General features: G+C 39.2%; 2 non-coding genes across 2 annotated transcripts; both read right to left on the bottom strand.

The window, feature by feature from the left end:
- Positions 1–2,704: 2,704 nt before the first annotated feature.
- Positions 2,705–2,811, bottom strand: LOC131621124 (small nucleolar RNA R71). Its single transcript, XR_009289454.1, has one exon. It is a non-coding gene; the product is annotated as a small nucleolar RNA R71 (small nucleolar RNA).
- Positions 2,812–16,934: 14,123 nt separating this feature from the next.
- On the bottom strand, positions 16,935–17,041 carry LOC131621146 (small nucleolar RNA R71). The gene has a single exon (XR_009289475.1). It is a non-coding gene; the product is annotated as a small nucleolar RNA R71 (small nucleolar RNA).
- Positions 17,042–17,307: the final 266 nt, after the last annotated feature.

The following is a 17,307-nucleotide window of genomic DNA, read 5'->3' as shown; positions in this document are numbered from 1 at the left end:
GAACCAACCCTCCTAAACCTTCTGTTGATATTCGTTTTGAAATATTAAAATACAAGGTCAGAACAAGGTTAGAGTATCTGAAGGTTGCCCATGAATCCAAGCTGGATCATGTGGCTGCTGGAAAGCTCTGGAAGGCTTTCTCTGAAGATGTACAAGCAGAGTTTCTGGACCTCCAGTAGGATTGTCTTGTTGCTGCTCCTAGTCTTGCTAGACTAGCTCTAGAGTATGATGTTGGCAAATACTATCATCCTATTTCAGACTGGAAGCCTCTGGAAGAAGCTCCCTTTGTTGATGAAATGGAAGTAGATAATTGATAACACGATTTTATATCGTATATTTAGCTTGAAATCCGTAGATATTTATAGCATTTTTCGTTTATTATATTGTTTTATTATGATATTATGCGAGTATTTGCTTTGTTTCAGGTTTTACTCTCTTATTGAGACTATTTCCGAAAAGGAGAGGAAATGGAGCTAAAACGACTACTATTTGTGCCTAAAAGATGAAAAATGGGTGCTGAAGTGAAAAGGAGGTGCAAATAAGGCCCAAATGTGCAAAGTACAAGTCCAGCCCACGAAGATACAAATCTGCACGTGGCCCAAATCACACAAGCAAGAGGAGACGCACGTCTCCAGCAACCTCCTGCCACGTCACCAAGTGGAGACGCACGTCTCCAATCCCCCTAAATCTTCTCCACTTGAGACGCACGTCTCAAGTCGTCCAAAGCAGCCCCTCAAAAAGTGGAGACGCACGTCTCCAAGTCCCAGTCAGATAAAGTCCCTCATTTCACGGATTCCAACTGCAAAGGCTCGCCTATAAATAGAGGCAGATACTTCACTTCAACCTGTCCAATTTTCTGCTAACGAAGTGCTGCCGAAATTGTTCCGCGATTGCTATTTTCTTCCTGCTTTCAATTAAACAGTCTTATTTTCTCATAACAATTTCTACACCGGAAATTGTTGTGAACCTTTTATAAATCTAGCCTTACGTTAGATTTATCGTTTTATTTCCTTGTTTTGAATTTCTGTCCTTTAATTCCGAAGAACGATCCAGCCAACCTGTGGTGGAAGTTCGATACTTCATGATTCAATTGCAACTTATTTTATTCAGGTTTATCATTTACCGCTTTATTTATTATCGTTATTGCATGATATATTATATGCCATTTAACATGCCTTTTATTGTAAACCAAATTAATTTATGCATGCTTAACCGTATTAATATGTCTGGCTAATTAACTAAGATATCGATATGTAAAGTAAGTTAACTGTGGGATCCGAAATAAATTGGCTTAATTATATTTTATTAAATATCACTTGTTTTTGGTTTGTATGTCTAATTTAATTAGTAAGTCTTAAAACCAATAGAGCGAAAGTTTGAGGGGTTAAGACGGTTAAAGGTTAAAATTAATAGAGCGAAAGTTTGAGATCTTTAACTGGATAGTAGACATAGGACATTAGTTTTAAGGATGGCGAAAGCGTATTAAAACTAATTGGGACTTATTTATTTTCAAAAAATGTTTTTACACCCGAGCGGGATGGCGAAATCGTACGTTAGGGATATTAGCATGTTCCGAGTCAACAGAGCGAAAGTTTGAGATTAGGGGATTTAAATAGATAACGACTTCATAAAATGAGCATTTTATTAATTACGTTGTTTCCAAAAAGCTTTTCTAAAATCCAATGGGATGGCGAAAGCGTACATTACGAGTTAGGATAGTAATCTAAATCAACAGAGCGAAAGTTTGAGAGGAGGATTTTTAATCAATTGAATTAATAAAGATTTTTAATCGAATTATGCATTAGCCAATGGACCTTCGGATCACCTTAAGTTAAACGAAATACATACTGATATCCGTCTATTATTATATTTCTTATTATTCACAATCACTTTCCCTTAGGAACAATCAAAATATTAGTAGCCTTAGCTTTACATAGTAACCTTAGATAACGGTAGATCGATTCATAGTCCCTGTGGATTCAATATCTTTTAAAACTACACGACACGACTGTGCACTTGCATTCATCAAATTAATAGACATGTAAAGTCGCGATCAAGTTTTTGGCGCCGTTGCCGGGGACTATTTAAGTCGATATCGTAACTCACTGTTACACCGTAGAGACTAGGGCAATTCTTTCCTTTCTTTCTGGACGATTGTATGCCAAATACTCGTTCACAAGGAGGAGATTTAATACAACGAATTAACGAGATCGAACGTTTCATTAACGTCAAACGTCGAGCTCGCAATCTTCCCGAAGTAGCACCAATTCCGATTAATCAGGAATTGACCTTTACTGATCAAATCAATCAAATTACCCCGAAGTTAGAGATGGCTGCTATTCGTCCTCTTAGAGACTATGCCGCTCCTTCACGCGCTGAACCGCACTCAAGTATCGCACCACATGCGATTGAGGCGAACAATTTCGAACTGAAACCTTCGTTGGTACAAGCTGTTCAACAGAATCAATTCTCTGGAAGCCCTGCAGACGACCCCAACCTCCATTTATCTGTGTTCGTGCAATATGCCAACACTGTCAAAGCTAACAACGTTAGTTCCGAAGCTATTCGATTACGTCTCTTTCCCTTCTCCTTGAGAGATAGAGCTAGAGCGTGGCTTCAATCCCTACCTTCTAATTCCATAACTACATGGGACGAATTGAAGAGAGTATTCTTAGCAAGATACTTTCCGCCTAGCAAAACTGCTATGCTAAGAGGTCAAATCAACGGCTTTACCCAGAAAGATAACGAATCACTCTTTGAAGCTTGGGAACGATACAAGGACATGCTTAGACTATGCCCTCATCATGGACTCGAACCATGGCTGATCATCCATACTTTCTATGGTGGTCTCCTTTATAACACTAAAATGACTGTAGAAGCCGCTGCTGGCGGAGCACTAATGGACAAACCCCATGATGAAGCATACAACCTCATGGAGAACATGGCACAAAACCATTACCACTGGGGTGGAGAACGAGCCGCTCTAGAGAAGACCCAAACCAAAGGAGGAATGTATGAAATAAGTGGTATAGACCGCGTTAACGCTAAAGTAGACGCTTTAACTCAAAAGATCGAAAACTTAACCATCACTCCTTCAGCCACCGCTGCTGCCGTAGCACCTAACTGCGAGATTTGTGGATTAACTGGACACGCAGTTGCCGAATGTCAACTCTTGACTGGAATCCCATCTGATCAAGTAAATTATGCTCAAGGAAACCCTTATTCTAACACGTACAACCCTGGATGGAAAAACCATCCGAACTTTTCGTATAAGAACAACAACGCGTTGTACGCGCCTGGAAAGCACCTGCTGTCCCTCATGGCTATCAAAAAGCTCCTGTAGCTGCTCAAAACGCCCCTAGGAAGTCGAATCTAGAAATCATGATGGAAAACTTTATAGCTTCCCAACAACAAACCAATAAGGACTTCCTAAATCAAAACATCCACAATAGCGAGCAACTAAAACAATTATCGAACAAAGTAGATGCCTTAGCTACGCATAACAAAATGTTAGAAACTCAAATTTCATAAGTAGCCCAACAACAAGCACCTACTGCTGCCCCTGCTGGCACGTTTCCTGCTCAACCACAACCTAATCCTAAAGGACATGCGAATGCGATAACACTACGAAGTGGAACGAACTACGATGGACCTATCGATCCTAGAACTCAAAACGCACCCATGTCACAACAAGAGCCAAAGGAAACCAAAAAGACATCAACTGATGATCAAACTGCTAAAACCAATGAGAACAACAACGAAGTGGAACCTGAAAAGGAAAAACCTTACGTTCCACCACCACCTTATAAGCCACCAATTCCTTACCCTCAGAGATTAGCTAAATCAAAAACCGAAGTGCAATTTAAAATTTTTGTAGAACTTCTGAAACAATTAAACATAACCATACCGTTCACAGAAGCCATAACCGAAATGCCTTCGTACGCTAAATTCTTGAAAGAAATTCTATCGAACAAAAAGAAACTCGAGGATAACGAAACTGTAACACTTACCGCTGAATGTAGCGCTATCATCCAAAATAACATGCCTCCCAAACTGAAAGATCCTGGTAGCTTTTCTATACCCTGCGTAATAGGAAAGACTATTATAGAGAAAGCCTTGTGCGACTTAGGAGCCAATGTTAGCTTGATGCCTCTTTCAACCTGTAAGAAGCTAAATCTGGGTGAGCTTAAGGCAACGAGAATGTCTCCTCAACTAGCTGACCGTTCAGTTAAATACCCTTTAGGAATGTTAGAAAATATCCCTGTTCGTGTAGGCCAATTCTACATCCCAACTGACTTCATCATAATGGATATCAAAGAAGATTCTAACATCCCGATCATATTAGGAAGACCATTCTTAGCAACCGCTGGTGCAATTATAGACTTCAAGCGACGAAAGCTTACCTTCGAAGTAGGAGAAGAGAAAATAGAATTTATTTTTTCCCAATTCCTAAAAGCACCTTCTATAATTGACACATGCTGCTCTGCCGACATAATCGATGAGTGTGTAAATGAAGTAAAATCCGAACCACATAAGGAAACCGAGATCTTAAGAATTCCTATACCGCCAATTTTTGAAGATGACAACTGGCGTGGGGAATATCAAGATAACCACCTGAGTGAATGTTTGGCTTTGACTCCGGATCCTATACCTGGGCCTAAGAAACCTGCTATAGAACTTAAAACACTACCTACTGACCTTAGGTACGAATTCCTAGACGAAGAACATAACTGACCGGTTATAGTTAACGCCAATTTAGGACAAACCGAGACTGAAAAACTACTTACTGTCCTAAGAAAATACCCAACCGCTTTAGGATATAACATATCAGATCTGAAAGGAATAAGTCCTTCCATCTGTATGCACCGCATTATGCTCGAAGAAGATTGTAAAACCTCTAGGGAACATCAAAGACGAATAAATCCTATCATGAGCGATGTGGTTAAAAAGGAAATCCAAAAAATGCTAGAAGCCGGAATCATATATCCAATATCCGATAGTAAATGGGTTAGTCCTGTTCATGTCGTACCAAAGAAAGGAGGAGTTACTGTAATCACTAACGCAAAAGGCGAATCTGTAGCACAACGTACCCAAACTGGATGGAGAATGTGCATTGACTATAGGAAGCTAAACAAAGCCACCCGAAAAGACCATTTCCCTTTACCATTCATAGATCAAATGCTCGAACGCCTGGCTAAACACTCACATTTCTGTTATCTGGATGGATACTCCAGATTTTTCCAAACTCCTATCCACCCTGACGACCAAGAAAAGACCATGTTTACCTGTCCTTATGGTACATTCGCTTATAGACGAATGCCTTTCGGACTTTGCAATGCACCCGCAACCTTCCAGAGATGCATGATGGCAATATTTGCCGACTTCCTGGATGGAATAATGGAGGTCTTTATGGACGACTTCTCTGTCTGTGGAGGAAGTTTTGAAACATGTTTAGAGAACCTTGAATTGGTACTTAAACGATGCGTAAGCGTTAACCTAGTCCTTAATTGGGAAAAATGCCATTTCATGGTTCGACAAGGAATCGTACTTGGACACATCGTATCCGATAGAGGGATCGAAGTGGATAAAGCTAAAGTCGAAATTATCGAAAACCTTCAACCTCCCAAAACAATTAGAGAAATAAGGAGTTTTCTAGGACACGCTGGTTTTTACCGACGTTTCATTAAGGATTTCTCTAAAATAACCAAACCCTTAACCGAATTACTGATGAAAGACACCGAATTCATTTTTAACGATAAATGCACTGAAGCATTCCGTACGCTTAAACAAGCATTGATCTCTGCGCCGATTATGCAACCTCCCGACTGGAATGAGCCTTTCGAAATAATGTGCGACGCAAGCGATTATGCTGTAGGAGCCGTTCTAGGGCAAAGAAAAGATAAGAAACTACATGTCATATACTATGCGAGTAGAACCCTAGACGAAGCTCAAATGAATTACGCCACGACAGAAAAAGAATTATTAGCTGTCATATTCGCGTTAGATAAGTTCCATTCTTACCTGGTAGGAGCCAAAATAATCATATACACTGACCACGCCGCTATTAGGTACCTCTTAACCAAGAAGGATGCCAAACCGAGACTGTTAGGATGGATCCTGTTATTATAAGAGTTTGACTTGGAAATTAAAGATAAAAAGGGAACTGAAAATGTCGTAGCAGATCACCTCTCTCGACTGGAAAATCTGAAACCCGAACAAGTACCAATTGACGATGATTTCCCATATGAAAGACTCATCGCTCAGTTAGAAGCTAACGAATTAGAACCATACCATCCAATCACTGAAACCAATAACTTCGCAGAAGTAGCTTTAGCCCGCTCCGACACACCTTGGTATGCAGACTTCGTAAACTACCTAGCTGCTGGTGTACTTCCTCCTGATCTAAGTTACCAACAGAAGAAGAAATTTTTCCATGACCTAAAACATTACTATTGGGACGACCCGCTCCTTTTCAAAAGAGGCCCCGATGGAATCTTTAGACGTTGTGTACCCGAGGAAGAAATAGGAAGCGTAATAACACACTGTCATTTTGCATCGTGTGGAGGACACCATAGCACATTTAGAACCTGCGCCAAAATCCTTCAATCTGGACTCTTCTGGCCCAACCTGTGGAAAGACGTTTATTTTGCTGTATTAAACTGTGATAGATGCCAACGAACCGGAAATATTTCGAGACGTGACGAAATGCCTCAAAAGGGCATTCTAGAAGTAGAAATATTTGACGTCTGGGGAATAGACTTTATGGGTCCGTTTCCATCATCATTCGGAAATCAATATATACTCGTAGCTGTCGATTACGTTTCGAAATGGATAGAAGCTATCGCTTCTCCTACAAACGATACACGAGTAGTTATCAAACTCTTCAAAAACGTCATCTTTCCTAGGTTCGGTGTGCCAAGACTGGTAATTAGCGATGGTGTGTCTCATTTCATTTCAAGAATCCTTGAAAAACTCCTTCAAAAATATGGAGTAAATCATCGAATAGCTACACCATACCATCCACAAACAAGCGGACAAGTAGAAGTATCTAACCGCGAAATAAAACAAATATTGGAGAAAACTGTTGCTATATCTAGAAAGGATTGGTCATCCAAGTTAAATGAAGCTTTATGGGCTTATAGAACAGCTTTCAAAACTCCAATCGGAACCACCCCATTCAAACTCGTTTATAGAAAATCATGCCACCTTCCGGTAGAGTTAGAACATAAAGCCTATTGGGCCATTAAGAATTTAAATTTAAACTACACTGCCGCTGGTGAGAAACGACTTCTAGACATAAACGAATTAGACGAACTTAGACAAGACGCTTACGAAAACGCCAAAATCTATAAAGAGAGAACGGAAAAATGGCATGACAAGCGTATATCTAGGAAAATTTTTAGCATAGGCGATAAAGTACTTCTATTTAATTCTAGATTAAAATTATTTCCTGGAAAGTTACGATCTAGATGGTCTGGCCCTTTCGAAATCACTAACATATTTCCGAGCGGAGCGATAGAAATTAAAGGAGAAACCGTCAAACCTTTTGTCGTAAATGGACAACGTCTTAAGTATTACCACCATCTCGAACACGATGAAAACATTCAAATTCTTAAACTTGACGAGCTGCCCGCTCATTCGAAAACATAATTTTCTATTTTAAAATCGTCGAGCTTACGACATAAAACAAAGCGCTTGGTGGGAGACAACCCACAATTATTTTTATTTTTAATTTCATTTTTATTTTTATATTCTATTCTATTTTTGAATTATTTTAATTTTTCTATATTTTTATATTTTTCCTACATTTTATAATAATTACTATAATTATAACCGCTATCTTTAAATCGTGAAAATCTTTCCTTTTTATAATTATATTTATTATTATAACTTGTTACATTTTTTATTTTATTTTTCTCTTTATTTTTCCTTTTTAAACAACACTAGCCTAGTCCTAACTTAATTTTAATATTTTCAACTTATAGGTTTTCTTAACTACTAACTCATCAAGATGCAAGAAGTTGACAATATGGAAATTGTGTTCCGTGGTAGAGGGCAAGAAGCGAGATATGCTAAGCTGGCTGAGAGGCAAATGGATTTGACTCGCTATCCTCACCACCCGACTATGGAAAGACTTGGCATCGAAGAAAGCGTCATTCACTTGCTGAACCAAATCGGTTGGACCGGTTCTCACCTGTTCCGCAAGTTTAGTACTTACCGAAAGCTCACTCTGGAATTCTTGAGCTCTTTGACTTATCTTCCTAACTGTGGACAAGGGCTGAGGAAAGGAGTTATCCTCTTTCGACTCTTTGGTTTAGAATATCAGGTTTGCATCCGAGATTTTGCTGAAATGTTAGAACTACCTCATGGATCAGATGCATACACCACAGTAGTTGAAGACAGTCTTGCATACTGGGAGTTGGAAAGATTTTGGGGAAAGATCAGTGGAAACGATAACCCTGAAGAGAACGAGTTTCAATCCGAGAACATCCATAACCCTGCTTTCAGATACTTGCATAAGATCATCGCTCACTACATCTTCGGTAAACCCGATAATATTACTGAAGTTTCTAGAGAAGAGTTATTCATCATGTTCTGCACCTCACAGAATCGTCCGGTCAACGCCATCGCATTTATGCTAACAAACTTTGAGCGCATCACGCAAGACGAAGTTTCACCTATTCTGATCGGCGGATTTGTCACTATGATTGCAAATGCCATAGGTCTGAGAACACCTCTACTTAGATTGACACCTTTTGGTTCCCACAATTCTATGGACATTCGCTTCTGTTTTAATCGAGGTATCATTGGTAACCTTGGACCTGATCAGTTTGATTTACTCATTGATAATAAAGTACTGGATCAGTTCACCTTACCAAGTCCAAGGACGAGTGTACATAACCCTGCTAACTGGCTTTACTATGGTCAGATTCCTGAGAGAGAATCCTCACCTGAAACCCCACAAGCTTATGAACATTTTGATGATGAAATGCAAGCATCGGAATCTGAGCCTGACACTCCTCCTGGATACTATGAACATGGAAATATACCCATAGATTACCTTGAACTTGAATACGAACCTATGCCTGAGGATGATCATGTGCCTGAATATGAGCCTCTTCCTGAAGATGAACCCATTCCTGAGTATGAGCCTGAGACTCCTACTAAAGAATATACTGAAGATATGACTGATGTCGAGCTTGAACCACAACAACCTGCTGCATCCGCCGAATCAGTGAACCAAAGAAATGCTCCTCCGAGGATCGAGCCCGCTCCTAATCAGAACACACATGGGCAAGCCATCACTGCACTGCAACACGAAGTACAACATGTGCGCAACGAGTTACACACTCTGCAAATGCACTTCTTCGATTTCATCGACACTGTCAATGCTCAATTCGACGAAGTTTTTAAACACATTTATTCTAATGTGCACAACAATAGACGTGGCTAGATGTTTACGCTTAGATTATTAGATTTTATTTCTAGTTTCTGCAATTTCCAATTTCTAGTTTAGAATTTCATTTTCTGCACTTTTACATTCTGTTTCTATCAAAACTCAGTACCAGTTTTAATTCCAAATGCATTATTTTATTCATTACTGCTACTGTGTTATACTGCATTGCTATTAACTGCTATATATTCTTGATTACCATTATTTTTTGCTGTTAATAGTATTAAACAATGACATTGTTCTGAACTATTATTCACTACTTAATGGTATCTGTCAGAACCTGTCTAGACCAATGCATGCGTGGAGACCACCTCCCTAAGCTAGGAGACGCACGTCTCCACCTCTGTGGGACCAGAACTCAGCATGCAAAGGACAGGAGACGCACGTCTCAATACCCTGTCCCCCAGCAGACTGACTGCCTGAGACGCGCGTCTCCCAAGGGCAGCAGGTTGCATTTGACCACGCAGAAGCATCTTTTCTCCCTCTTTGAATTTTGAATTTTGAATTTCAAAATTCATCATTCAATATTCTTCATTCTCCCCATTATTTCTTCCATTTAAACACCATAAACCTCATTCATCCTCCATCATTCACCTTTTTAACTCTACATCATTTCCCATTTCTCCATTCCATTCAAACTTCAAACCCCACCATAACTTCATTTTAATTCTATATTAACTCCACCATTTTCAAACCTCACTATAAAACCATACCACCAACACTCTTTTTCTTCACAACCTCCAAACCATTTTCTTCTCTTCTACTCTCCATACTATTTTTTTCCAAACACATCATGCCTCCACGTTCAATCATCCGTAGTGTGCGTCCTGAGAGGCCACCTCCCGACCTTTCACATATCATCTTTCGAGAGGAAGACAATGATGCTCAAAGAACCAAATACCTCGCATTCTATGAACGTTCGGTTGTTCCCACGAAATTCGTGAACATCGAATGTCTAGAAACTCTGGGTCTCATAGATGGTGTCACCCGTTTGCTCACAAAATCCAGCCTACATCATCTCTGTACCGAACCCGTACCAACTTATGAGCCGCTCGTCTTAGAGTTCTTAAGCTATTTTAATTATGACACTCCTTCTGATCAACCACTTTTAACCGGTAGCATCCAATTTCGGATGTTTAATCGTGAATTTACTCTGGACCAAGAAACGGTCGCTACATATTTGCATTTTAATAATGCACCAAATGCTCACCGCACGATCTTTCAAGAACTCAATGGTCGATCTTGGGAGGAACTCGCTTTCGAATTTTGGTTTAATCTTACTGGCGAAATTCCTACCGGTTGGAGGTCTCTACATGCTTCTCATATTCAAAACCCCGCTATACATTATTTTTAACGTGTTTTGGAGCACACTATTTTTGCAAGATCCAACAACCACAAGGTAAACCAAAATGAATTATTTTTCTTATACTGTGCGCTAAATAATATCCGTTTCAATGCCGCACCTTTTATGCTCCAACACATCCAAGGCTGCATCAACGCCCCCGCTACAAACCCCTTCCTGTTTGGCGGAATTATTACCTCCTTGGCCTGTGCCTTAGGTCTCGGTGATGACCTCATCTCCCTCTCTCATCTTATGATGCCTGCTCAATCCCTCGATCTCACTTACTGTCGTGATTCTCACTTGGTTTCACCCCGTCATGATGGCCACTACACTCTGGTCGTCAACAAAGTTCTAATTCCTTATGTCATCATACCATGCCCTGAGCAAATCAACATCCGTTATGTTCAGCGTTGGAGGCTTATTAATGATAATCCTCAAGATAACCAACCATCATAATGAGCCTGTGGATGCAATGGAAGAAGAAGTCAACCAAGAACAAGCTGATGTCAACCAACCTCCTCCAAACAACCCTCCGCCTATTACTCTTGATGCCATGTATGCTGCAATTCAACGCCAAGACCAACTCTTTCAAGCTATGCAGACAAATCAAAACGAAACACTAAGGCTTATTCGAGAGATGCAACAAGAGCACCGTGACTACGCTATTAGGAACGAAGGTCAATACACCGAAATTTCTACACAATTGCATGATCTTAACATTCGTGTAAATGGCTCTCCTACTGATAGACGTCGCCGTGTTCGTACAAGAGGCGTAAGCAGTTCCCGCAACCGCAACACTGAGGAGTAGTTCACATGCATTGAGGATACTGCATCATTTAAGTCTGGGGGAGTCGTATTTCTCGCTTTATTATTATTTCCTTTTAGTTTATTTCCTTTCCTTGTAATGTTTCTTTTCTAATTCAATAAAGCATATTTATGGAATTTCAAGTCTTATATGTATAATTCCGTGGCTATTACAATTTCTTCCATTTTCTTGAGCCATAACAAAATTTTTACTCCAAAACGATAAACGCATAACCCCACACGTTCGAGAAATACGAAGCTACTCAAATACTCAACGCATAGAAATCAATAAAGATTCAAGACAATACCCTTATTGTCCCGACACTCTAAAACCCCCAAGTATGCGTAACCGATTTGAATACCCTTTATACCAAAACCATCGACTTTAATTTTTGAAGTAACCCTTAGTAGTTTATTCTAGCAGTCGGCACCGTCTTAGATACCAATTACGCAGAGAGTCGATGAATATAAGTGTATGATCCTTATAATAATAATTATGTTCTTAACCACCAATAGAAATGTGCCTACTAAGTAAGGTGATCCTCACAAGATCATTTAGCCTAACGGTTACAAATCTCAAAAACAAAGGATTTAAAAACTCATTGTTGATTGGTTCAGAAGTTATCTGGTACTGAACTTGGTAGGAAGGACTATTATCCGATTCCCCACAATCTACAAATGAGCGCTAAGGAGTATACCACATAAATGTGCCAGAACTCCATGAGAAGGATCATAGTCACTAACCGACTACTCTGCTATGTGCGTGTCAAGATAATGGGCTTAATGTGATTGCGCGCGAATGAAAAGGGTAAAACATGATGACGAGTCAAGGTCAAGCTATAATGGCATGATTCGGATTGGTATGCACGCTGGGAGTTGTCTAGTGTCGCTACTATAAGTTTATTGCTAGGATCTGCAACATTATTTTCAAAACAAGAACACTATGTAGCTGAGTATGACCGAACGACGTGGTGGAAGCGTATTTCATTTCGCTGTCCTCCTATCTTTATCTTATTATTTTGCTTGAGGACAAGCAAAGGTTCAAGTCTGGGGGAATTTGATAACACGATTTTATATCGTATATTTAGCGTGAAATCTATAGATATTTATAGCATTTTCCGTTTATTATATTGTTTTATTATGATATTATGCGAGTATTTGCTTTGTTTCAGGTTTTACTCCCTTATTGAGACTATTTGCGAAAAGGAGAGGAAATGGAGCTAAAACGACTACTATTTGTGCCTAAAAGATGAAAAATGGGTGCTGAAGTGAAAAGGAGGTGCAAATAAGGCCCAAATGTGCAAAGTACAAGTCCAGCCCACGAAGATACAAATCTGCACGTGGCCCAAATCACACAAGCAAGAGGAGACGCACGTCTCCAGCAACCTCCTGCCACGTCACCAAGTGGAGACGCACGTCTCCAATCCCCCTAAATCTTCTCCACTTGAGACGCACGTCTCAAGTCGTTCAAAGGAGCCCCTCAAAAAGTGGAGACGCACGTCTCCAAGTCCCAGTCAGAGAAAGTCCCTCATTTCACGGATTCCAACTGCAAAGGCTCACCTATAAATAGAGGCAGATACTTCACTTCAACCTGTCCGATTTTCTGCTAACGAAGTGCTGCCGAAATTGTTCCGCGATTGCTATTTTCTTACTGCTTTCAATTAAACAGTCTTATTTTCTCATAACAATTTCTACACTGGAAATTGTTGTGAACCTTTTATAAATCTAGCCTTACGTTAGATTTATCGTTTTATTTCCTTGTTTTGAATTTCTGTCCTTTAATTCCGAAGAACGATCCAGCCAACCTGTGAAGGAAGTTCGATACTTCAAGATTCAATTGCAATTTGTTTTATTCAGGTTTATCATTTACCGCTTTATTTATTATCGTTATTGCATAATATATTATATGCCATTTAACATGCCTTTTATTATAAACCAAATTAATTTATGCATGCTTAACCGTATTAATATGTCTGGCTAATTAACTAAGATATCGGTATGTAAAGTAAGTTAACTGTGGGATCCGAAATAAATTGGCTTAATTATATTTTATTAAATATCACTTGTTTTTGGTTTGTATGTCTAATTTAATTAGTAAGTCTTAAAACCAATAGAGCGAAAGTTTGAGGGGTTAAGACGGTTAAAGGTTAAAATCAATAGAGCGAAAGTTTGAGATCTTTAACTGGATAGTAGACATAGGACATTAGTTTTAAGGATGGCGAAAGCGTATTAAAACTAATTGGGACTTATTTATTTTCAAAAAATGTTTTTACACCCGAGCGGGATTGCGAAAGCGTACGTTAGGGATATTAGCATGTTCCGAGTCAACAGAGCGAAAGTTTGAGATTAGGGGATTTAAATAGATAACGACTTCATAAAACAAGCATTTTTTTAATTACGTTGTTTCCAAAAATATTTTCTAAAATCTAATGGGATGGCGAAAGCGTACATTACGAGTTAGGATAGTAATCTAAATCAACAGAGCGAAAGTTTGAGAGGAGGATTTTTAATCAATTGAATTAATAAAGATTTTTAATCGAATTATGCATTAGCCAATGGACCTTCGGATCACCTTAAGTTAAACGAAATACATACTGATATCCGTCTATTATTATATTTCTTATTATTCACAATCACTTTCCCTTAGGAACAATCAAAATATTAGTAGCCTTAGCTTTACATAGTAACCTTAGATAACGGTAGATCGATTCATAGTCCCTGTGGATTCGATATCTTTTAAAACTACACGACACGACTGTGTACTTGCAGTCATCAAATTAATAGACACGTAAAGTCGCGATCAATAATCCTTTGCCTCTGGTTGTCTGGACTCCTTATCCGTTTTCAGTTCTGACTGGAGACTTTAAGACTCTGTTTGACCGGTTTCGGGAAAATCCTCTTGAGGAGAATCCTAATATGGTGTATCCTGTTATTGAGTATCTGATAACACGATTTTATATCGTATATTTAGCTTGAAATTCGTAGATATTTATAGCATTTTCCGTTTATTATATTGTTTTATTATGATATTATGCGAGTATTTGCTTTGTTTCAGGTTTTACTCCCTTATTGAGACTATTTGCGAAAAGGAGAGTAAATGGAGCTAAAACGACTACTATTTGTGCCTAAAAGATGAAAAATGGGTGCTGAAGTGAAAAGGAGGTGCAAATAAGGCCCAAATGTGCAAAGTACAAGTCCAGCCCACAAAGATACAAATCTGCACGTGGCCCAAATCACACAAGCAAGAGGAGACGCACGTCTCCAGCAACCTCCTGCCATGTCACCAAGTGGAGACGCACGTCTCCAATCCCCCTAAATCTTCTCCACTTGAGACGCACGTCTCAAGTCGTTCAAAGGAGCCCCTCAAAAAATGGAGACGCACGTCTCCAAGTCCCAGCCAGAGAAAGTCCCTTATTTCACGGATTCCAACTGCAAAGGCTCGCCTATAAATAGAGGCAGATACTTCACTTCAACCTGTCCGATTTTCTGCTAACGAAGTGCTGCCGAAATTGTTTCGCGATTGCTATTTTCTTCCTGCTTTCAATTAAACAGTCTTATTTTCTCATAACAATTTCTACACCGGAAATTGTTGTGAACCTTTTATAAATCTAGCCTTACGTTAGATTTATCGTTTTATTTCCTTGTTTTGAATTTCTGTCCTTTAATTCCGAAGAACGATCCAGCCAACCTGTGGTGGAAGTTTGATACTTCAAGATTCAATTGCAATTTATTTTATTCAGGTTTATCATTTACCGCTTTATTTATTATCGTTATTGCATGATATATTATATGCCATTTAACATGCCTTTTATTATAAACCAAATTAATTTATGCATGCTTAACCGTATTAATATGTCTGGCTAATTAACTAAGATATCGGTATGTAAAGTAAGTTAACTGTGGGATCCGAAATAAATTGGCTTAATTATATTTTATTAAATATCACTTGTTTTTGGTTTGTATGTCTAATTTAATTAGTAAGTCTTAAAACCAATAGAGCGAAAGTTTGAGGGGTTAAGACGGTTAAAGGTTAAAATCAATAGAGCGAAAGTTTGAGATCTTTAACTGGATAGTAGACATAGGACATTAGTTTTAAGGATGGCGAAAGCGTATTAAAACTAATTGGGACTTATTTATTTTCAAAAAATGTTTTTACACCCGAGCGGGATGGCGAAAGCGTACGTTAGGGATATTAGCATGTTCCGAGTCAACAGAGCGAAAGTTTGAGTTTAGGGGATTTAAATAGATAACGACTTCATAAAACGAGCGTTTTATTAATTACGTTGTTTCCAAAAAGCTTTTCTAAAATCTAATGGGATGGCGAAAGCGTACATTACGAGTTAGGATAGTAATCTAAATCAACAGAGCGAAAGTTTGAGAGGAGGATTTTTAATCAATTGAATTAATAAAGATTTTTAATCGAATTATGCATTAGCCAATGGACCTTCGGATCACCTTAAGTTAAACGAAGTACATACTAATATCCGTCTATTATTATATTTCTTATTATTCACAATCACTTTCCCTTAGGAACAATCAAAATATTAGTAGCCTTAGCTTTACATAGCAACCTTAGATAACGGTAGATCAATTCACAGTCCCTGTGGATTCGATATCTTTTAAAACTACACGACACGACTGTGCACTTGCAGTCATCAGATTAATAGACACGTGAAGTCACAATCAAGTTTTTGTCGCCGTTGCCGGGGACTATTTAAGTCGATATCGTAACTCACTGTTACACCGTAGAGACTAGGGCAATTCTTTCCTTTCTTTCTGGACGATTGTATGCCAAATACTCGTTCACAAGGAGGAGATTTAATACAACGAATTAACGAGATCAAACGTTTCATTAACGTCAAACGCCGAGCTCGCAATCTTCCCGAAGTAGCACCAATTCCGATTAATCAGGAATTGACCTTTACTGATCAAATCAATCAAATTACCCCGAAGTTAGAGATGGCTGCTATTCGTCCTCTTAGAGACTATGCCGCTCCTTCACGCGCTGAACCGCACTCAAGTATCGCACCACCTGCGATTGAGGCGAACAATTTCGAGCTGAAACCTTAGTTGGTACAAGCTGTTCAACAGAATCAATTCTCTGGAAGCCCTGCAGACGACCCCAACCTCCATTTATCTGTGTTCGTGCAATATGCCGACACTATCAAAGCTAACAACGTTAGTTCCGAAGCTATTCGATTACGTCTCTTTCCCTTCTCCTTGAGAGATAGAGCTAGAGCGTGGCTTCAATCCCTACCTTCTAATTCCATAACTACATGGGACGAATTGAAGAGAGTATTCTTAGCAAGATACTTTCCGCCTAGCAAAACTGCTATGCTAAGAGGTCAAATCAACGGATTTACCCAGAAAGATAACGAATCACTCTTCGAAGCTTGGGAACGATACAAGGACATGCTTAGACTATGCCCTCATCATGGACTCGAACCATGGCTGATCATCCATACTTTCTATGGTGGTCTCCTTTATAACACTAAAATGACTATAGATGCCGCTGCTGGCGGAGCACTAATGGAAAAACCCCATGATGAAGCATACAACCTCATAGAGAACATGGCACAAAACCATTACCAATGGGGTGGAGAACGAGCCGCTCTAGAGAAGACCCAAACCAAAGGAGGAATGTACGAAGTAAGTGGTATAGACCGCGTTAACGCTAAAGTAGACGCTTTAACTCAAAAGATCGAAA

The sequence above is a fragment of the Vicia villosa genome, linkage group LG7 (assembly GCF_029867415.1).
Source record: "Vicia villosa cultivar HV-30 ecotype Madison, WI linkage group LG7, Vvil1.0, whole genome shotgun sequence".
Lineage (NCBI taxonomy): Eukaryota > Viridiplantae > Streptophyta > Magnoliopsida > Fabales > Fabaceae > Vicia > Vicia villosa.
The sequence above is the reverse complement of the archived record's forward strand: the minus strand, read 5'-3'. Positions and strand labels throughout refer to the sequence as shown.